We start from the raw sequence: 22,983 nt of genomic DNA, 5'->3' as shown, positions 1-22,983 counted from the left end.
AACTTGAAGAAAAGATTCTGAAATGTGCATGAGAAAACTGCCAGATTACTTTCAGAGGATCTTCAATTAGACTCACAGCCGAATTATCATCAGAAAGCCTATAGGCTAGGAAAGAATGGAGAGATATATTCCAATTCTTAAGAGAAAAAACTGTTAATCCAGAATTCCAAAAACAGTGAGATTTATCCCTGGTATATAGGTTCAACATTTGCAAATCAATCAATATGATACATCACATCAACAAACTGAAGAAAAAAAACCATGTGATCATTTCAATAGATGCAAGGAAAGTGCTTGATAAAATACAACACCCTTTCATGATGAAAATTTTAAGCAAATTAGATATAGAAGGAACATTTCTCAACACAATGAAGGCAATTTATGACAAATCCATGGCCAGCATCTTATTGAATGGGGAAAAGCTGGAAGCATTCCCACTGAGATCTGGTACCAGACTGGATGCCCACACTCACCACTGCTATTAAATATAGTACTGGAAGTTTTAGCCAGAGCCATTAGACAAGAAAAGAAATCAAAGGGATGCAAATTGAGAAAGAGGAAATTAAACTATCCCTATTTGCAGATGACATGATTCTATATATAGGAAATCCAAAAGACTCCGGTAAGAGACTACTAGAACTCGTAGAAGAGTTTGGTAAAATGGCAGGATATAAAAAACACACAAAAGTCAATAGCCAGGCCGGCGCCGCGGCTCACTAGGCTAATCCTCCGCCTAGCGGCGCCGGCACACCGGGTTCTAGTCCCGGTCGGGGCGCCGGATTCTGTCCCGGTTGCCCCTCTTCCAGGCCAGCCCTCTGCTGTGGCCCGGGAGTGCAGTGGAGGATGGCCCAGGTGCTTGGGCCCTGCACCCCATGGGAGACCAGGAAAAGCACCTGGCTCCTGGCTCCTGCCATCGGATCGGTGCGGTGCGCCGGCCGCAGCGCGCCGGCCGCGGCGGCCATTGGAGGGTGAACCAACGGCAAAGGAAGACCTTTCTCTCTGTCTCTCTCTCTCACTGTCCACTCTGCCTGTCAAAAAAAAAAAAAAAAAAAAAAAAAAAAAAAATTAAAAAAAAAAAAAAAGTCAATAGCCTTTTTACACACAGACAATGCCTTGGCTATGAAAGAACTTACAAGGTCAATCCAATTCACAATAGCCGCCCCCCCCAAAATGTAATACCTTGGAATTAATTTAATCAAATATGTCAAAGATCTCTACAATGAGAATTACAAGTCATTAAAGAAATAGAAGAAGACAGAAAAAATGGAGAAATCTTCCATGTTCATGGATTGGAAGAATCAATATCATCAAAATGTCCATCCTACTGAAAGCAATTTACAGATTCAATGCAATTCCAATCAAAATACCAAAGAAATTCTTCTCAGATATAGAAAAAATGATGCTGAAATTCATATGGAAACATAGGATAGCTAAAGCTATCTTATAAAACAAAAACGAAGCTGGAGGCATCACAATACCAGATTTCAAGACAAACAACAGATGCTGGCAAGGATGTGGGGAAAAAGGGACACTAACCCACTGTTGGTGGGAATGCAAACTGGTGAAGCCACTATGGAAGTCAGTCTGGAGATTCCTCAGAAACCTGAATATAACCCTACCATTCGACCCAGCCATTCCACTCCTTGGAATTTATCCAAAGGAATTTAAATTGGCAAACAAAAAAGCGGTCTGCACCCTAATGTTTATTGCAGCACAATTCGCAATAGCCAAGACCTGGAACCAACCTACATGCCCATCAACGGTAGACTGGATAAATAAATTACGGGATATGTATTCTTTAGAATACTATACCGCAGTAAGAAACAATGAAATCCAGTCATTTGCAACAAAATGGAGGAATCTGGAACACATCATGCTGAGTGAAGTAAGCCAGTCCCAAAGGGACAAATACCATATGTTCTCCCTGATCGGTGACAACTGACTGAACACCAAAAAGGAAACCTCCTGAAGTGAAATGGACACTATGAGAAACGGTGACTTGATCAGCATAGCCCTGACTGTTAATGAACAACTTAATACAGTATCCCTCTTAGTATTTTTTTTTGTCTGTTCTACTTAATATGACTGGTTTAATTCTGTAATTAATACACAGTTATTCTTAAGTGTTGAAATTTAACTGAAAGGTGATCCCTGTTAAACATAAGAGTGGGAATAAGAGAGGGAAGAGATGTATAATTTGGGACATGCTCAAGCTGACTTGCCCCAAATGGTAGAGTTAAAAACATACCAGGGGATTCCAATTCAATCCCATCAAAGTGGCATGTACCAATGCCATCTCACTATTCCAAGTGATCAATTTCAGTTCACAATTGATCATAATGAAAGGACTAAGAGTCAAAGGGAGCACATAAACAAGTCTAGTACCTGCTAACACTAACCGATGGAATAAATAAAGGGGAGAGTGATCCAACATGGGAAGTGAGATACTCAGCAGACTCATAGAATGGCAGATGTCCTAAATAGCACTCTGGCCTCAGAATCAGCCCTAAAGGCATTCTGATCTGGCTGAAAAGCCCATGAGAGTATTTCAGGCATGGAAAGCCAAGACACTCTGGCAAAAGATCTCTGCGAGTGAGATCCCAGTGGAAAGAACAGGTCTTCAAAGAAGGAGGTACCTTTCTCTGAAGGGAGGAGAGAACCTCCACTTTGACTATGACCTTGTCTAAACAAGATAAGAGTCGGAGAACTCAGAGGGCTTCCATAGCCTTGGAAACTCATGACTGGAGCATAGGGAGACTACTGATGCCATAGACAGGAGTGTCAATTGGTAAAGTCAACAACAGGAGTCACTGTGCACTTACTCCTCATGTAGGATCTCTGTCCTTAGTGTGCTGTACATTGAGATTTAATGCTATAATGAGTACTCAAACAATATATTTCACTTTGTGTTTCTATGGGGGTGCAAACTGTTGAAATCTTTACTTAATGCATACTAAACTGATCTTCTGTAAAAAAAAAAAAGAAAGAAATTATCAATTCCCAACTTGACTCTCACTGGGATTAAACATGACGATAGGTCTGATCTGATTTCATCATCATTTAAAAAATCATCTATCATCTTTCACTTCATGTCTCTGTGTGGGAGCAAACTGTTGAAATCTTTACTTAATGTATACTAAGCTGATCTTCTGTATATTAAGATAATCGAAAATGAATCTTGATGTGAATGGAAGGGGAGAGGGAGTGGGAAAGGGGAGGGTTGTGGGTGGGAGGGACAGTATGGGGGGGAAGCCATTGTAATCCATAAGTCTTACTTTGGAAATTTATATTCATTAAATAAAAGTTAAAAAAAAACAATACCAGATTTCAAGACATATTACATAGCAGTTATAACCAAAACAGCCTGGTAATGGCACAAAAACAGATGGATAGAACAGAAATGCCAGAAATCAGCCCACACATCTACAACCAACTTATCTCTGACAAAAAGGCTAAAACCAATCCCTGGAGCAAAGACGGTCTCTTCAACAAATGGTGCTGGGAAAACTGGATCTCCACATGCAGAAGTTTCAAACTAGACCTCTACCTTATCTCTTTCACAAAAATCCACCATTTGTTGACTGTGTAACACGTAACTTCTGATTAGGACTGGACACTTCCAAAGACCCATTCCAAACCTGTGGCCTTGTGTCTTTTGGTCCTAGGTCACATTAGATTAATCCTTTTACAAATCTTCTTCAGGCTTCTCCATACAGTGTGTTCAGAAAATGGCAGGGAATTTAGTAGAATTATGAGGAAAGTTCAGTTTCTATTGTGAAGATCTGACTCAAACCGGTTTCTTGCCACGTTAACTGCTCTTTGCTGGCTGGACCACTCCAAGTAGAATGCTGTAAGAGAAGCTCTTCTGGAACAGCCTCAGAGAAACAACCTGGAGTTTGGAACCTCTGCTCATATTTTAGGGGCTTTCTACCCTACACTCTTGGCCTAAATTTTACACTTTTGCTTATAAAGTGACCTCATATCTATAGGGGATGTTTAGTGTTGTGGTTAAAACACTGCTTGGGACACTCTCATTCAAAATTGGAGGACCTGAGTTGGAATCCCAGCTCTGTTTCTGATTTCAGCTTCCTGCTAATGTGTGTAAACTTGGGAGGCAGCAGGTGATGGTGGGTCTCTGCCATGCATGTAGGAGACCTAGATTGAGTTCTGGGTGCCTGGCTTGGGCATAACCCAGCCCCAGCTAAAACAGGCATTTGGGAAGTGAATCAGCAAATGGATGATGCCTCTCTGTCTCTGTCTTTGTTTCTCTGCCTTTCAAGAAAAACAAAATAAATAAATAAATAATAAAAGCTTTAAAAAAAAGAATCTCAGAGGAAAAAGATAAAAATAGCTTTGGCAAACAAATTGAATAATTTAGATGTTACATTATATCAATAATTCTCATGTTAAAAATATACTTATTTTTTTAAAGATTTACTTATTTAAAAGTCAGAGTCAGAGAGAGAGAGGTCTTCCATCCGTTGGTTCACTCCCCAATTGGCCACAACAGCCAGAGCTGCGCAGATCCGAAGCCAGGAACCAGGAGCCTCCTCCAGGTCTCCCACACAGGTGTAGGGGCCCCAAGGACCTGGGCCATCTTCTACTGCTTTCCCAGGCCACAGCAGAGAGCTGGATCAGAAGTGGAGCAACAGGGACTCGAACCGGCGCCCATATGGGATGCTGGTATTGCAGGCATGGGTTTTACCCACTACACCACAGCGCTGGCCCTAGTATATACTTATCTTTAATGTTGAGAATCAGAATAGTCTTTGAAGGCACGCACACTTGGTTTAAAGTCTGCCCTCAGTCACTCACCAGGGATTGGAGATGAGCAGGTGACAGAAGCTCTCTGAGCCCTGGTTTTCTCACTGAATGATCTATATGGTGTAGAGTAAAAATTACAGCAGGCCATTGTTTTGGATGAAGCACCTGCACTGAGCACAGTGCAGACTAAATAGGACTAAAAATACAAATGGAGTCAATCATGCTAAAGTTATACAAGACCAAACTGAAACCTAATTGTTATGACCATCTGAGAAATCAGGAGATAGCAGACAAAATTCCCAAACAGGATAGTTTCAATGGGCATGATCATGAAGTTTCCTCTGCTTTAATCCTCACAAAGAAAAGTACCTGATGTTAAACAATCAGAGATTTTTCCATTGCGTTTCCTCCCTGTACTTGCCTTATCAGGAAATTAACTTTTCAAGGACCAATTCCTTTGTGTTCTCTGATTCTCCTTTCTACAACCAAACTCTTCTGTTCAGCTCCTGCTTTATGGAAGGAAGTGTTGCCTGATTCTAGAACCACAAATAAAGCCAATTAAGGTCTTCAAGTGTGTTGCAATTTTGTCTTTGGACAGTGGTCACAAAAATAAAATGCTCAGCATGATATTTATCAAGGAGTAATATTTAACAAATGCTACTTCTCTCCAGCTTCTATCAGCGTTTAGAGAAAAAAACAAAACAAAACAAAAAAACAAAACAAAACAACAACAACAAAAAAAACCAAGGACACTGTCAAATAGCCTGAGAATTTTTTTTTTTTTTTTTTTGACAGGCAGAGTGGACAGTGAGAGAGAGAGAGAGACAGAGAGAAAGGTCTTCCTTTGCCTTTGGTTCACCCTCCAGTGGCCGCCGCGGCCCACGCGCTGCGGCCAGTGCACCGCGCTGATCCGATGGCAGGAGCCAGGTACTTCTCCTGGTCTCCCATGGGGTGCAGGGCCCGAGCACCTGGGCCATCCTCCACTGCACTCCCTGGCCACAGCAGAGAGCTGGCTTGGAAGAGGGGCAACCGGGACAGAATCCGGTGCCCCGACCAGGACTAGAACCCAGTGTGCCAGCGCCGCAAGGTGGAGGATTAGCCTAGTGAGCCGCGGCGCCGGCCCAAATAGCCTGAGAATTATTTTAATGACAGAGATTACATTTTCCACAGGTTATATCACTTTGAACCAACAGAGTAAAGTTATTTTAGGTATTTCTGAAGGTAGAAGTTTACGATCTTCTTAAGGAATAGTTATTAAAGTAATTGCCATGTCCAGTATTCCATTAGGAAAGTAAGATGGTGAAATTCTGCTCTCTATAACATGGGTAACAAAAAATCAAGAGCCAAGAAATTAGAGTTCTGGTCTTTGCTTCTTTCTCATCATAATAAAAATACTTTGTAACTCAGTGTTTTATATTTAATGTAAACATATCACTTCTTGGCCTTTTGGCTAAGATCAAGTGTCGTATACTTAATGTAAACAAATATACGTAAGTACCCCTACATCTGTATAGATTTTCATTTTTAAAAATACTGAATTTTATTTTATTTTACCCTAACAAACCCATTATGATGTAGAATGGGGAGGTCCCATATTTTGGGTGAAGAGCCTTGGGTCTAGGAAGAACCAATCAGCAAGTTGGAGAAGTTGGCAGAAGAGTTGAATCAAAGTCCATGTGACTTCACTACATGGCTAAAGTTCTTTTCATTCTACGTTAGAAAAGGTGCATAAAAAAGAGATACATTTTATTCATGGTAATTTTCTAACTTCTAATGTGTTGACGGTACTCAAGAATTCAGAATGCACTGCTTACAAAAAATATATGTATGTGTGTAGGTACGGATTCACTCATACTCCTTTTTTCTAATATTTTTAAAATAATTTATATTAAAATGCAGAAAATAAAACAGATAAGATGAACTGATGTGAGGCATAACCTTGACTTTTGGCTAAAGCAGATGAAATGATTAGAATGGGGGACTGAGCTTGCAAGTCTGTAATTCAGGGATGATGATTTTTCTGGGTTAAAAATTGACACTGTATTTGTGCTTATGAGAGCTTCGAATTTCAGACACATTATCATGGCTTGTGATTATATGCTTCCTTATATCATTTTATGCCATTTGAGGACAGTTAAATTTATAAATTGTTTGTGTTTTGGATTCTATTTATGGGAATACAGGAAGTGGAACTCCAAAGTAAAGCACCTTGGAAATTGAGAAAGCAGGAGAAACAAGCTAGCTTTCTCCCATCTTGTCTTCCTTGAGAGTTGGTTATAAAAGAATTCTCTTACCGCTTTCTCTGAAAGTAGGTCATTAGACCCTCATTCCATGTGTAAGACCCTCGTATCCCTCCTAAACCTGTGAGGAAGGGCTCTCACTCATGGAGGCCAAGGAGAATCTGAACAAGTCTCCGATTCATTTCCATAGATAACACTCTTCTGTCCACCCATCACACCTTTGTGCAGCTGCCCTAAAAAAAAAAACAGTTTTTCTTGGCTCTTTGGGTCTTTATTTGTGTCACATAAAACCTACATTAAATAAATTTATATGATTTTCTCTGGTTGATCTGTAACAAAGTTCTGAGCCATGAACTTCATGAGAGATGAGGAAAAGATAATAACATTGTGATATATGACCGGTTATATGACTGTGTTAAATGATGTTCATATATCATGCCACTTATTTTCCTAATCATTGGCACTCTTAAATATAGACATTATTATTGTTTTACCCATAAACATAATAAGAATTAAAAGGATCAATAATTTATCCAGAATCAGAAGACATGGCAGCACTAAAATTCTTATTCAGATCTTTCAGATTCTACTTTCCTCCATAGCAATTCTCTCCTTGTTATCAGCCAGAATATGGGATCTCGTATTACAACACTGGTGTATTGCCCTCTGCATGAAAAGGGCTAATCAAAAAGGCAATGGCCACTTTATTAACCAGAGTTTGTAACCATGTGATCATGATGGTTTAGCAGCAGGCATTGATTCGAAGAAGGCCTGCAATAATAGATGCTCCTTTTTTGAGTGTGCTTGCAGTGTGATATGGGCTCATCTTGCACAATGGCAAGCATTATGTTAGAATTGCTTTCGTAGGGAAATCTGTCACAGTAATTGTGCCCTTAGGACATTTTTCTGCACCTGAGAATTAAAAGATTTGGCATGAAAATCATTATGACACCCAAGCATGGAAATTAAGAAAAAACTCTTGAGTAAATTCCTTCAAAGAACACCTGTTGAATCCCATTAACCCAGGACTTGTGCAAGGAACATGGGGGAGACTTACAGAACTCCTGGGAAAGAAAGGATTTCCATGGGTGACTTCAACTGAGGAGGGCATCTTGATGATGAGTAAGCCTCACGCCAGAGTGTTTGTGGCTCACATAGCCTTGCTTTCAAGCTAGAGCAGAGAACGCATTGTGGTGTTTGTTCCAATCATACTATCCATCTAAAGGATAAACCATCTCTCCTCTCCTGGATCAACCTGGGAGTGACCAGCCTTCCACAGGCCCATTTCACTGGCGTGGAAAATGAAGCCCTCAGAACATAAGCACCAGAAAGGGTGTCTGACTCCACGTAACCAGGCCCATCTTCCAGGGTCGCCAAGAAGTTGAGCATTGCTTTTTTTAGCTGGAAGAAGAAAGGCTATAGTTTTTACAAAGAAATCTCATGATAAATGTCAAGAATATGAAGTTAATGAATTCTCATCTGTTTTAAGAATTATTATGACTTCTTTTCAGGTTTCATACTGAGGAATGGTCAATTACGGATTTATTAAGTGCTTAAAAGATGCTTATCACCTTAATGTAGTCTCTGATTTCCCAATCATTGTAATTTTAAGAATTGCATAAATCTACACATGCACTAGCACCAGCTAGACATACTGTTAATAAGGGCAGGAGTCCACAGTTCTGATTCTAAAGAGAGGCATCAGATGACAGAGCCTACAATGTGTTGTCCATTGAACTGTTCTTTGGGAAGATGAACAGGCAGAAAACAAACAAACAGCCTGGTGACATGAATCTGTATTTAAAGGCTTTGATAAAGGAATGAGGTCATTTCTGCTTCCTGGACTTTGTTTTTCAGGGTTTGTTTTGTTTTTCTTTTCTGTAGTAAGGACTGTGATATCGTCAATGGACTAACCTCAGGTGAACTGGGAGAGTGAGTTTGTAAAGATCTTGTAAAGTCTAATGTCTGACAGATGCATACTATCTTGGAATAGACAGAGGGAGGTGGAAGGAGAGCAACACTGGTCATCATCATAGTCTTCTCTAGGGAGATCCTTGGTAAGAGGCAAAAGGTCAGGGACCGGGCCAGTGCCGTGGCTCACTAGATTAATCCTTTGCCTGTGGCTCCAGCACCCTGGGTTCTAGTCCCGGTTGGGGCACCGGATTCTGTACCGGTTGCTCCTCTTCCAGTCTAGCTCTCTGCTGTGGCCCAGGTCCTTGGGCCCTGTACCTGCATGGGAGACCAGGAGGGGGCACCTGGCTCCTGGCTTTGGATCAGCGCAGTGCACCGGTCGTAGCAGCCCTTTGAGGGGTGAACCGATGGAAGGAAGACCTTTCTCTCTGTCTCTCTCTGACTATCATATATATATATATATATATATATATATATATATAAGGTCAGGGACCTAGACAGCCTGGACCTCGGAAGAGGGTTTTGCAGGGTCCCTGAGGCTCTACACTTCTGGATTCTGCTTGCAACAATCATATGCTTTTACTGGAAGTACTTTACTCTAGAGATCCCCTTAGTAGACTAGGGCATTCGGCTCCCCCCAAAAGAGTGTGAGGGTGGTTTAGATTCCTTATCACCTTCATTTCCAGCCAACTACTCCCCTAGTTTCTCAGGGCTCATAGCTGAATTTCAGACAGTGACATGATAACCACATGGTAGTGTGGTGGTAGACGGGATGACACCAGGCACACAAGGCGGAAGAGAAAGAGGAGAAGAAGCAGATTCACTCTTCAAGTTCAGGCATTGAATCATTATGAAAATGTTATGCTAGCCAAATCTCCTAGGCAATATCTAAGTGAATGGTTAACCTCACTTCCTCATTTCTGGGCATGTTCCTGTGGTGGAACACAAGCCAGAGCAGGAGCCATGAGAAGCAGCTGCGCTTGTTTGATTAGCCTGATAGGAAGCAGCCTCGTGGTGCCGCAAGGGCCGTCTGTGCTGAGAGCTGGCTGCCCCGGGATCGGGTACCAGGCTGAGAGGTTTTTTTTCTAAAGCCTAACCTTATTATCTCTGATCTCAGTTTCTAATGGACTTTCTGTTCTTTCTTGCAGCTGCAGGAAAAGCTCAGTGAGGCATGCATCCTATGCTGGAACCCAGTGTTGTGTGGACTTGTCACCTGGCTCGAGGTTACCTGAACCCCTCTCTTTCCCAGCATGAGTTTCTGTACAAATAAAGTAAAACTGATGAATCTTAAATGAGGCTAGAAGAGGTAGATTGTGATCACAGAAAAAAAATCTCTTCCTAGGTTATCCTTCAGTGGGTATGCCACAACCATAGGAAAGGCCACGTTAAATGATTATTTACTATTCACGTCTCTTTCTTATACTTGAAAAATAATCCAGTAGCATCTTTGTCACTTGAAATTTGCTACATGAGTGAGGGTGATGATCTCACTTTAAGTCCTACTTCTGCCACATATAAGTTACAATACATACCCCAAACCTGAGTTTCCTCAACTGTCTTCAGTGCTTGTGACTAGCCAATACACAGCACAAACATATACATACATGCACATATGTGCACAAGATTAACACACATGCAATCATGTACACACAAGACATGTATTTGTGCACAATGCAAACACGCATACCACCACAAATACTCACTTGTGGACATAAACACCCAAACTCAGAGTAGGGCTTACAAATGGAAGCTCCTGCTATTTTGTCATTGATGGGTTTCTCCTGCTTGGTCTTCCTTGGTCTTCCATTGTTCTTTGTGCTTTTCTTGCTTTGCTTTGTGTTAGGACGGCCAACCCCTATGGGCTATGTGACTCAAGCTGCTGGCTTCCTGACTTCTTGGTTGGGTTCAGCCGGTGGGGGCAGAATCGTCAGACTGGATGAAGGAGAGGGGCAGGGGATCTCCCCGCTTTTCTCTGTTTTTTAATGTCTCAGGCCTGAAACCCATATTTTATGTGATGCCAGTTACCTTGTGAAGCTGTGGCCCTAGATGCTAATCTGCCATCCTTTGCTTCACATCACTGCTGCCTCCTGCTGTTGCTGGTCCCTGGGTCATCTCACCATCCCTATTTGATTTTTCATCTCCTCCATCACCTGTACACTGAATGATCTCCTGTCTGCTGGTTCTCTCCACAAATGGCCTCAACAGCCAGAGTTAGTCTAATCCAAAGCCAGGAGTGAGGAGTTTCTTTGAGGTTTCTGATGCAGGTGCAGGGACCCAAGCACCTGGGTCATCTTCTACTTTTCCAGGCCATCAGCAAGGAGCTAGATCAAAAGTGGAGCAGCTGGGACTCAAACTGGCACCCATAGTGGGTACTGACACCACGGGGGGATGCTTAACCTACTAAGCCACAGCATCAGCCCCAAAGTCCTTATATTTTATTTATTTACTTTTTAAATTTTATTAAAGTTATACAAGTTTCATGTATTTCATATATACAGATTTTGGAACATGGTGATACTTCCCACCCTACCCTCCTTCCTGCCCACGCTCCAACCCTTTCTCCTCCTCCCTCTCTCATTCCCATTCTTAATTTTTATAAAGATCTATTTTCAGTTTACTTAATGATTATAAAGTTAACCTTACACTAAGTAAAGTAGTTCAACAAATAGTATGAATAAAAGACAAATTGTTCCTCAATGGAAGAGACAAGGACTTTAAATAATCATCAAATTTCAAAATGTCCATTTCACTCCAATACATTATATTTTATGTACTCTACCAGTTACCTCAGATCAGTGAAAACATATGGTGTCTGTTTTTTGGGGACTGGCTTATTAATATAAGAGTTTCCAGTTGCATCCATCTTGTTGCAAAAGACAGGATTTCTTTTCATTTTCTTTTTTATAGCTGAGTACTATTCCCTAGTGTATATATACCATAATTTCTTTATCCACTCAACACTTGGTGAACATGTGGATTGATTCCAATCTTAGTTATTGTAAATTGTGCTGCAATGAACATGGGGATACAGATAACTCTTACATATGCTGATTTCTTTTGGTTTGAGTAAATTTCCAGGAGTGTGACGGCTGGATCATTTGGTAGGTTTATATTCAGATTTCTGAGGTATCTCCATACTTTCTTTGACAGTGGCTGCACCAGTTTACATTCCCACCAACAGTAGACTAACGTACTTTCCCCCCACATCCTTGCTAGCATTTACTGTTCATTGATTTCTGTATGTGAGCCCTTCTAACTGAAGTGAGGCAAAACCTCACTGTGGTTTTAATTTGCATTTCCCTGATGGCTAGTGATCCTGAGCAGTTTTTATTTGTCTTCTGACCTTTTAAATTTTCTCTCTTGAAAAATGCCTGTTCAAATACTTTGCCCATTTCTTAATTGGATTGTTTGTTTTGTTGTTGTTGAATTTCTTGAGCTATTTATAAATTCTGGATGTTAACCCTTTATCAATTGCATGATTTACAAATATTGCCATCCATTTTGTCAGTTGCCTCTTCATTTTGCTGAGTGTTTCTTTTGTAATGCAGAAGCTTCTCAGCATGATGTAATCCCTATGTCTATTTGGGCATTGTTTGCCAGTGCTTCTGGGGTATTTTCCATGACGTCTTTACTTATTCCAAAGTCTTGCAGAGTTTCTCCAATGTCCTCTAGTCATTTGATGGTATGGGATCATAGATTCAGGTCTTTAATCCATTTTGAGTGGATTTTTATGTAAGGTGTGAAGTAGGGGTCTAGTTTCATACTTCTGCACATGGAGATCCAGTTTTCCCAGGACCATTTGTTGAAGAGACTGTCTCTGTGCCAAGGATTTATTGTGGCTCATTTATGAAAGATAAGTTGGTTGTAGATGCATGGATTGATTTCTGAATTTTCTATTCTGCTCCATTGGTTTGCATATCCTTCTATTTTAAGTACTACTTTGTGTTCTGCCTCCTAATTTATTGTTCCCTGACTAGGGGAACCCCACACAGATATGCATGTAAGAGAAAATTCTGACAAGATAGGTAAAAGAATGAACAGAAAATGCTGCTGAAATAACCCAAAACAAATGACATTCAGAGGGATATGGGGGCATAAGTCTCAGGAAGCAATTAGAAGTACGGTATCTTTTCCTAGTCATAGTATCAGAATACCATGCTTGATTGCAGGTATCATGCCCTTTGGAGGAGCAAAGCTCACAACCAACAACTGTGGTCTAGAAGGAGGGCTCATGCAGGGTTATGTGGCGTAGTTATTATGTTGAGTATGGACATGGCACAACTGAGAGAGGATGTGACACTGTAATTATAAGATGTAAGAGTATGGTCAGGGTCTCAGGACACGGTTGCTGCTTTACATAAACTGCTGTTTTAGCCACCTTACCCTGGTGGCTGAAGAAGTTAAGAGAAACAGATCCTACTAACAATCAGGAAAATGCAAATCAAAACCACAAAGAGGTTTCACCTCACCCCGGTTAGAATGGCTCACATACAGAAATCTACCAACAACAGATGCTGGTGAGGATGTGGGGAAAAAGGGACACTAATCCACTGCTGGTGAGAATGCAAACTGGTAAAGCCACTATGGAAGTCAGTTTGCAGATTCCTCAGAAACCTGTATATAACCCTACCATACAACCCAGCCCTCCCACTCCTTGGAATTTACCCAAAGGAAATTAAATTGGCAAATAAGGACTGGCGCCATGGCTCACTAGGCTAATCCTCCACCTTGCAGCGCCAGCACACCAGGTTCTAGTCCTGGTCGGGCACCGGATTCTGTCCCGGTTGCCCCTCTTCCAGGCCAGCTCTATGTTGTGGCCAGGGAGTGCAGTGGAGGATGGCCCAAGTCCTTGGGCACTGCACCCCATGGGAGACCAGGAGAAGCATCTGGCTCCTGGCTTCGGATCAACGCGGTGCGCTGGCCGCAGTGTGCTGGTCGCAGCGGCCATTGGAGGGTGAACCAATGGCAAAAGGAAGACCTTTCTCTCTGTCTCTCTCTCTCACTGTCCACTCTGCCTGTCAAAAAAAAAAAATAAACTTAAAAAAAATTGGCAAATAAAAGAGCTGTCTGCACCTCAATGTTTATTGCAGCTCAATTCACAATAGCTAAGACATGGAATCAACCTAAATGCCCATCAACAGTAGACTGGATAAAGAGATTATGGGACATGTGCTCTATAGAATACTATACAGCAGTCAAAAACAGTGAAACCCGGTCATTTGCAACAAAATGGAGGAATCTGGAAAACATCATGCTGAGTGAATTAAGCCAGTCCCATAGGGACAAATGTCATATGTTTTCCCTGATCAGTGACAACTAACCAAGCACAGAAAAGGGAACCTGTTGAAGTGAAATGGACACTATGAGAAACTGACTTGATCAGCCCTTGTTCTGACTGTCGAGGAACAACTTAATACTTTATCCCTTTTAGTATTTTTTTTTCTACTTGATACTATTGGTTGAACTCTTTATTTAACACACAATTATTCATAGGTGTTTAAATTTAACTGAAAAGTGATCCCTGTTAAATATGAGAGTGGGAATAAGAGAGGAAGGAGATGTACAGTTCTGCACATGCTCACTCAGACATACCCCAAACGGTAGAGTTAGAAACGTGCCTGGGGATTCCAATTCAATCCCATCAAGGTGGCATGTATCAATGCCATCTCACTAGTCTAAGTGATCAGTTTCAGTTCACAATTGATCATAGTGATAGGATTAAGATTCAAAGGGATCACATAAATAAGACTAGCGTCTGCTATTACTAACTGATAGAATTAAAAAGGGAGAGAAGATCCATCATGGGAAGCGGGATACAGAGCAGACCCATAGAATAGCAGATGTCCTAAACAGCACTCTGGCCTCAGAATCAGCCCTTAAGGCATTCTGATCTGGCTAAAAAGCCCATGAGAGTATTTTAGGCATGGAAAGCCAAGACACTTTGGCAAAAAAAAAAAAAAAAATTGACCTAAATTAAAGATCTCTGTGAGTGAGATCCCAGTGGAAAGGACAGGCCATCAAAGAAATCAAAGAAGGTGGTACTGAAGGGAGGAGAGAGCTTCCACTTTGACTATGCCTTGTCTAAATAAGATTGGAGTTGGTGAACTCAAAAGGCTTCCATAGCCTTGGAAACTCATGACAAGAGCCTAGGGAGATTACTGATGCCATAACAAGAGTGTCAAATTGTTAAATCAACAACAGGAGTCACTGTGCACTTACTCCTCATGTAGGATCTCTGTCCTTAATGTGTTGTCCAATGTGAATTAACAGTATAACTAGTACTCAAACAGTACTTTACACTTTGTGTTTCTGTGTGGATGCAAACTGATGAAATCTTTATTTTGTATATACTATATTGATCTTCTGTATATAAAGATATAATTGAAAATGAATCTTGATGTGAATGGAATAAGAGATGGAAAGGGAGATGAGATGGTTAGGGTGGGAGGAAGGTTATGGGGGGGGCACTGTAATCCAAAAGCTGTACTTTCGAAATTTTTATTTATTTATGTATTTATTTTTGCCAGGCAGAGTGGTCAGTCAGAGAGAGAGAGAGAGAAAGGGCTTCCTTTTTGTTTTTGGTTCACCCTCCAATGGCCACTGTGGCCAGTTCACTGCAGCTGGTGCACCGTGCTGATCTGAAGCCAGGAGCCAGGTGCTTCCTCCTAGTCTCCCATGTGGGTGCAGGGCCCAAGCACTTGGGCCATCCTCCACTGCCTTCCAGGCCACAGCAGAGAGCTGGACAGGAAGAGGAGTGACGGGGACAGAATCCGGCACCCCGACCGGGACTAGAACCCAGTGTGCCGGCACTGCAGGTGGAGGATTAGCCTAGTGAGCCGTGGCATCGGCCGGAAATTTATATTTATTAAATAAATGTTAAAAAAAGACAAACAGATCCTGAAATTTTACAGGATTTATTATATCCAGAGTTCCCTGCAGGGAATACAATTCATTCAGGGCCATTCAAGGAAGCAGCAGGGCCAGTTACAAGGTTGAGTGAGAGGATAGGCAGTTTCATTGTGGTTTTTTTGTAAGGAATGGACAAGGGAGGGTTAGGGGTTCCAAGATTGGCTGATTTGAACATGTCACCCCAGTGAAATTAATGTTCATGGTGTGACAGTGTATGACTTGGTACTACTGAAAATCTCTTTTGGGGTAACCTAGGATCGACTTAAAAAACCACTAGTGAGGCTTTTGCAGATGTTAATAATTTGCAAAAATTAAAAACATGGTAATTAATGCAACTAAATATTATCCAACCTTAGAAGGTAGCCTAGAGTTTCTGAATCTACTTTTCCACCTGTGAAACCATGTATAGTTTCATGTTTTGCATTTTATATCTGTTTGCTTGTTTGCTTTACCCATATCTCCAGGAGAGAAGGCAGTTTAGTGAGTTTGCTCACCACTCTGTACTCATTTCCTAATGTAATATCTAGCATATAGCCAGCTCAATAAATTTTGCTGAACTATATCTGATTGTTCTGCATTGGACAGTGGTGCTTGCGCACCCTTCAGATTTGTGATCACATGGAGTATCCTTCAAGAAGGATGGGGCTCTGGAGGGTATTTGTGCTGGCTACTTTCAGGGTCTTTTCTAATCTGAGGGACTGCAAACAGTTGATGGCTTAATCAGACACTTAATGTCATTTTACAACCCTTTCCTGGAAGTTATACAATTTTCATCCCAAATTTGATCGACTCTCAAGATGTTAATTATCACACAAGGAAAGGACCAACAAGAAAATCTTCCAGGTCATTTTCCTCTAAGAGTTTCCATGTGGGTCTGTCAACTGCTACCTCAGTTAAATGATGGATTGATGGGTAAAAGGAAAGCACAAAGCATGCCCAGTTTAATGGCTTGCTTGAACTCACCAGCTAAGGAAGTTCATTGAGTTCTGAATGATCCATCTGACATGTCCTTGGCAAGGTAATTTTTGGGGCTCAATCCATGTTATCTACTTTTTTAAATGTAGTAGAATCTATTTATGTTTCCTTTTATATAACGGTCTAAAAGTCATCAATGTCCAGCAATACTTCTTGTGTGTTTTAACACTACATGTCCAATAGACTCATAACCATGGACAGCTGCAATCTTCTACTTAAGAAATTTATTCATTCCCTGCTGAGTCTTATTTACGGTGGAAGCGCGGTAGTTGATGATTAAATGGCTGAGAAGATACTCTCTTCTTGAGGGTGCCTACATTACTCTGAACTCTTTGGTCATTTTTTAAAAAAGATTTTATTTATTTATTTAAGAGGTAGAGTTACAGACAGAGAGAGGGGGAGTTAGAGAGAAAGGTCGCCCACCTGCTTGATCACTCCCAGAATGGCTGCAACAACAGGAGCTGGGCTGATCTAAAGCCAGAAGCCAGGAGGTTCTTCCAGATCACCCACGTGGGTGCAGGGGCACAAACCACTTGGAACATCTTCCACTGCATTCCTAGGCCATAGCAGAAAGCTGAATCAGAAGAGGAGCAGCTGCGACAGGAACCAGCGCCCATTTGGGATGATGGTGCTACACCACAACACTGGTCCCTCTTTGACGGTTTTGAAGTGGTTCTTTTGCCTTGTTAAAGAGCACACTTTTTTTTCACTATCCAGAGACAATAACTAAGCAACTGTTTCAGAAGATAAAATTCCTCACCCTCACCTCATTTCAGATAGCTAGACCAAAAGCTGAAGACAAATTTGTTCATGGTCTAGACTGGAACATGTATGTGCTGCACTTGCTCAAGAAGGAAGTGGGTAACTCATCAGAAGAGCTTCAGAGTCTAATTAATATGTATCATCAAGAAATAGGAAATATGTAGGGCAGTGGATCTTAAAGGCATTGATCTATTGAGGCAGGTGAGAAATACAAGGCTGCTTTGGAACAGGCTCCTGTTACTGGAAAAGGATCCCTGGAACCACCCATAATATGCTGTTTGGAAGGTTCTTTGATGCTGGCAATACATGAAAGTCCATTGTAGATGATCCTGGTAGATACTGGAATGCTTAGGTAGACTGCTAGGCTCAGAGAGATGGGTGTTCTGGAATTAGTTTTTTATATAAGTCCAGGGAAGCCACCAGCCTACTCATTGCACTTAAGGGTCCAAAAGACACTACCTTTTGTAAAGCAATAAAGAATGTACCAATGAAGTTGACCTCAATGATTGAGAAGCTCAAGAATGCCGTCTTCCTGAGGCTAGGGCAGATAGTAGGCTAAAATCCTAGAGTTGGGTCATCTGGTGTCAGAGGAAAGGTGGGATTCCAGAATTACAAAGCCCAGGTGGTGGCACTTAATGGTGAAAAAAAAAGTCAGTCTAATCTCTGCTGTAGGCAACAAAGTTTAAATGCTAACCAGAGAGCTTTGAGTTTGTAGACTCTGTAGTGATAAAATACTGATAAAATACAATGGCGTTCCCAGAGGTGAGTCAATGAGGATATTTCCTGGATTTTATCATCAAAAAACCAGCAAGATGGGACCAGTGCAGTGGCTCACGTGGTTAATCCTCCACCTGTGGTGCCAGCATCCCATATGGGCACCAGGTTCTAGTCCCAGCTGCTCCTCTTCCAGTCCAGCTCTCTGCTGTGGCCCAGGAGGGCAGTGGAGGATGGCCCAAGTGCTTGGGCCCCTGTACCCTCATGGGAGACCAGGAGGAAGCTCCTGGCTCCTGGCTTCCAATTGGCGCAGTGCTGGCCATTGTGGCCGACTGGGAAGTGCACCCACGAATGGAAGACCTCTCTCTCTCTCTTTCTCTCTCTCTCTCTCTCTCTGCCTCTCCTTCTCTCTGTGCAATCCAACTTTCAAATAAATAAATAAATCTTTAAAAAAAAAAAAAACAAACAAAAAACCAGCAAGAGCAAGTGAACCAATGACCGATGTCAGCTATCAAATGGACTATCACAATCCATCTACTTTACTCAGTATTGAGCTAGTTCTTAGTTCCAGGGCCTAGCGTGGGCTGTCCAACAACAGAGTAAGCAAATATAATAAATATTTTCCAATAATTTCTCAAAGGGAATTGTTGTTACAGTTTCTGTGGGGAAGGAAAATGCTAAGAGGTAATCAAGATACAAGAAAATCCCCAAAGACATCACGTTGCCCATATCACTTGAAGGTTAGGTTTAAAGATCTTATCCCAAGTTCATACCACAGCTCATGCATTGGATCCATAATGAATCTCCATCATTTCCAACTTCCTTAGTAAATGCTTAGTATCAGGAATAACGCTGCTCTGTGAACTTGTTATGTTGAATATTATGTCATTCTTATAGTAAGGAAAACTCAAGTGAACATCACTTTCTGTGCTTTGAATGTTTGTGTCCTCTCTAAACTTGTGTTTTGACACCAAATCCCCCTACCAATAGTATTAGGAGGTAGGGATTTGGGGAGGTGATTAGGTCATGGAGACAGATACCTCATGATGGAATTAGTGCCCTTAAAATGAGGTCACTCCTCTTCCATCATGGAAGGACACAGAGAGAAGGCACCACTTACGAACAAGGAAATGGGCACTCAGAAGACTTGGAATCTTCTCAAGCCTTGATCTTGGGCTACCAACTCTCTGGGACTGTGAGAAATAATTGTCTGTTGTTTATAAATTGTGCATTCCATAATGTTTTGTTGTTAAAACCTGAATCAACTCCCCCTCCAATCACAATGCTAAATGTGAAGCAATATTGCATTTGGAGTGCAACAGGAGAGATTACTGCCGCCCTGAAAGACTTAAAGCATGCAGAGGTAGTTGTTCCCATTACATCCTCATTTTAGACACTGGAGTAACTCCTCTAATAACTGGTTGAATTAATGCAATTGAGAGTATGCTATTATAAAATTCATCAAGTGATAGTTCCAATCACAGTTTTCTAAAATAGTAACTGGACTTTGAGTATCGGACAAGAACACACTGTTCTCACACTTCATCCCTGTATAAAGGAAGCCCCCCTTTTGGCTCTCTGAACACCACCATGGTGGTTGGCAAGAACAAGCACCTTACAAAAGGTGAGAAAAAGGAAGCTAAGAGGAAAGTGGTGGACCCATTTTCTGAGAAGGATTGGGATGATGTGAAAGCACCTGCTATGTTCAACATAAGAAATATTGGAAAAACACCAGTCAGTCAAGAAAACTCAGGGAACCAAGATTGCATCTGATCGTCTCAAGGGTCATGTTTCTGAAGTGAGTCTTGCTGACCTGCAGAATGATGAAGTTACATTTAGAAAATTCAAGCTGATTACTGAGGACGTTCTGAGGACGTTCAGTGCAAGAGCTATCTGACTAACTTTCACGGCATGGATCTTACCCATGACAACTTGTGTTCCATGGTCAAAAAATGACAGACCATGATGGAAGCTCATGTTGATGTCAGCACTACCAGTGGTTATCTGCTTCATCTGTTCTGCGTTGGCTTCACTAAAAACCGCAGCAACCCGGTACAGAGGACTTCCTATGCTCAGCACCAACAGGTCCTCCAAACCCGGAAGTTGATGGGAATCATTACATGGGAGGTGCAAACAAATGACTTGAAAGAAGTAGTCTATAAATTGATTCCAGACAGCACTGGAAAAGAAATAGAGAAGGTTTGCCAATTTATCCTGTCCATATGTCTTCATTAGAAAAAGTTAAGTATGTCGAAGAAGCCCAATTTTGAATTGGGAAAACTCATGGAGTTTCATGGTGAAGGTAGTAGTTTCAGAAAAGCCAGAGGGGCTGAGACAGGTGCTAAAGTTCATTGAGCTGATGGATATGAACCCCCATCCAAGGTTCTATTTAAAACTTAGGCTGGAATAGTGACAAATAAAAAGTCCTATTTGTAACAAAAAAAAAGGAAGCCCAAAAAGATGTATTCAGGGATTTATCATCTACACTGACAGTGCCTCCCACAGTATATAAACTCTGGATATAGGTAACGATATACTTGGACTCACAGCCTAATTTGGATGTGCATGAATTTGAGCTGGTAGCACAGGCCAGTGGCCACACTGTTGCACTCCTATTCTGTCTCAAGTGCTCCACACTCAGTTCTGCTTGTGCCCAATGACTTCTGTATCTCAGCCTGAGCAACTCTTGAGCAAATCTGCCCTCAATGAGACAGGCTATCTGCATATGCATCCACACCATCTGTCAGAAGGTCCCTGTTCACTAGTTGTAACCGGCTTCCTCACTCCCTGCCTCTTTTCTCCCCTCCCTGGGGGGGACCTTGAGCTCTTGGGCAGGCACAGCTCCACAGGGAACTGGGATAGTGCAGTCTGCCTGGCCCTACCTCACTTCCCTGGTTCCTATATTCAGAGTCCAAAATCCACACACACTTTGTGTGTTCAACAAAGTTCAGCTGGGGCAAGTTCTGTTGTTATCCCTTGTGGTTCCTGCATGATCGATATTGCTGCTGTGGAGTTTCTTGGTGAGCCTCATTGGGAAAGAGAGAGAGAGAGAGAGAGAGAGAGAGAGAGAGTTTGTCTATAAAGCTTGCACACATACACCAGAAGGAGGCCATGACTCTCTATCCTCTGTGTTCTTCTTAGGTAGGAAAAGGATCACACAACATTTTTGAGCACTAGTCATTAGATTCATCTGGTGAGACAATCATTCAAACTTAATTGAGTGTTAGAAGAGGAAAATGATTTAAGTATCAAATAAGCAAAAGTGATGGAATGTGAACTGTAAATCCAGATTTTAAATATACCTTACCAGGAGCCATGTCTGATATGGGGTAGGGAGGGAAGGAGAGAGGCATGAGGGAACCAGCTCCATAGGCTAAGGCTTCCTGCGCCACTGCTTTCATCCACAAAACATCCAACCATCAGCAGGAAGGGGCAGCCCCTAGGTGGCATGTGTGTGCCAACTGTATCATGCCTTTCTCTTCAGGCTTCGTGGGAAGGAGATGAGGCTGGGCCTTGGTTATCATGACCATCATCTGCTCTGCCATGGGCTGGGGACTCCTTCAATTCTTGGGCTTGAATCTGTGCTCCCACAGTGAGAGGACAGGATTAGATCAGTGGTTTTCATATATTGGCATTCCAATAGATGTCAGAGTTCCTCAGGGGTGTCTGGAGAGAGCAGAGGGATTCAGGCGAACAGGACACAAAGTCATTTACACAAGCCCCTGCCTTGGCTCCTGGGGCTCTAACAAAGGATCACAGACTGGGTGGCTTAAGCAACAGAAGCTTACTGTTTCAAGGTTATGGAGGCTGGAGGTCCAAGATCAAGGTGAGGTCAGGGTCACACTCTCCTGAGGCCTTCCTCCTTGGCAGGTAGATGGCCATCTTCTCACAGAGCCCTCGCTGTGTCCAGATTTCCTCTTCTTTAAGGGACATTCATCATGTTGGATTAGGGTCCATCCTAATGCCCTCATTTAACCTTAATCACCTCTTCAAATGTAGTCACATTTTAAAGAACTAAGGGTTGGGCTTCAATAGATGAATTTGGCTGGACATAATTCAGCCTTTTAGCCTACAACACCCCTTCTTTTACCCTTCACTTAAAAAAAAGAACTCTGTGTTTATCCATTTTTGCACGTTGTGGTTTGAGATGAAATCCTATTTGGGAAAGAGGTTTGCCTGGCCACAGATGCTTGAAACCACTGAGATGAAATGAACGCTCTTCTTTGTCACCGGCTGTTGAGGATGGAGCCCCCTCCCCCCACAGCAGAGACTGGCTGTCCGCAGGATGGTTGGGGTCTCCAGGAACAAGATGCAGTGGCTGCAGTCTCTCCCAGGAATCCTGTTCCTCCTCGGTGGTGTGTTAGGTCCCCCGAAGTTGTGTTACTCAGGGAAGTTGTGAAAGCATAAACACACCTGAGCAAATCTTCCTGGCATCACACGCTATCAGAGATGAGGGAAAGCTATGGCACCCTTTTCCTATTTAACCAGGGATGTTGGTCTCTGCTGGATGGAGCATTTTGGCTCTTACAAAAGTCCCTTCCCACCTTCTGAAGGATCGTTGAAGTAAACATGGATAGAAGAAGGCTCAACTCTACAGCCAAGTTTATCATCCAATTTGTTGAGCGGTTGGAGTCCGTGTAGACTCTGTCTCTGGAATGTTCTTCCAAGCCGCAGAGGGAACAGGACCTGGTCATGGATGTTTGGAGGG

The 22,983-nt window shown here is 42.1% G+C and overlaps 1 pseudogene; it reads left to right on the top strand.

Moving 5' to 3' along the window:
• Positions 1-19,865: 19,865 nt before the first annotated feature.
• Positions 19,866-20,675, top strand: LOC100341470 (small ribosomal subunit protein eS1 pseudogene; annotated as a pseudogene).
• The last annotated feature ends 2,308 nt before the right edge of the window (positions 20,676-22,983 follow it).

The sequence above is a fragment of the Oryctolagus cuniculus genome, chromosome 13 (genome assembly GCF_051225735.1).
Source record: "Oryctolagus cuniculus isolate XC-2025 breed Fujian yellow rabbit chromosome 13, ASM5122573v1, whole genome shotgun sequence".
Taxonomy (NCBI): domain Eukaryota; kingdom Metazoa; phylum Chordata; class Mammalia; order Lagomorpha; family Leporidae; genus Oryctolagus; species Oryctolagus cuniculus.
Note: the sequence above shows the minus strand (reverse complement) of the source record. Positions and strands in the feature narration are given on the sequence as shown.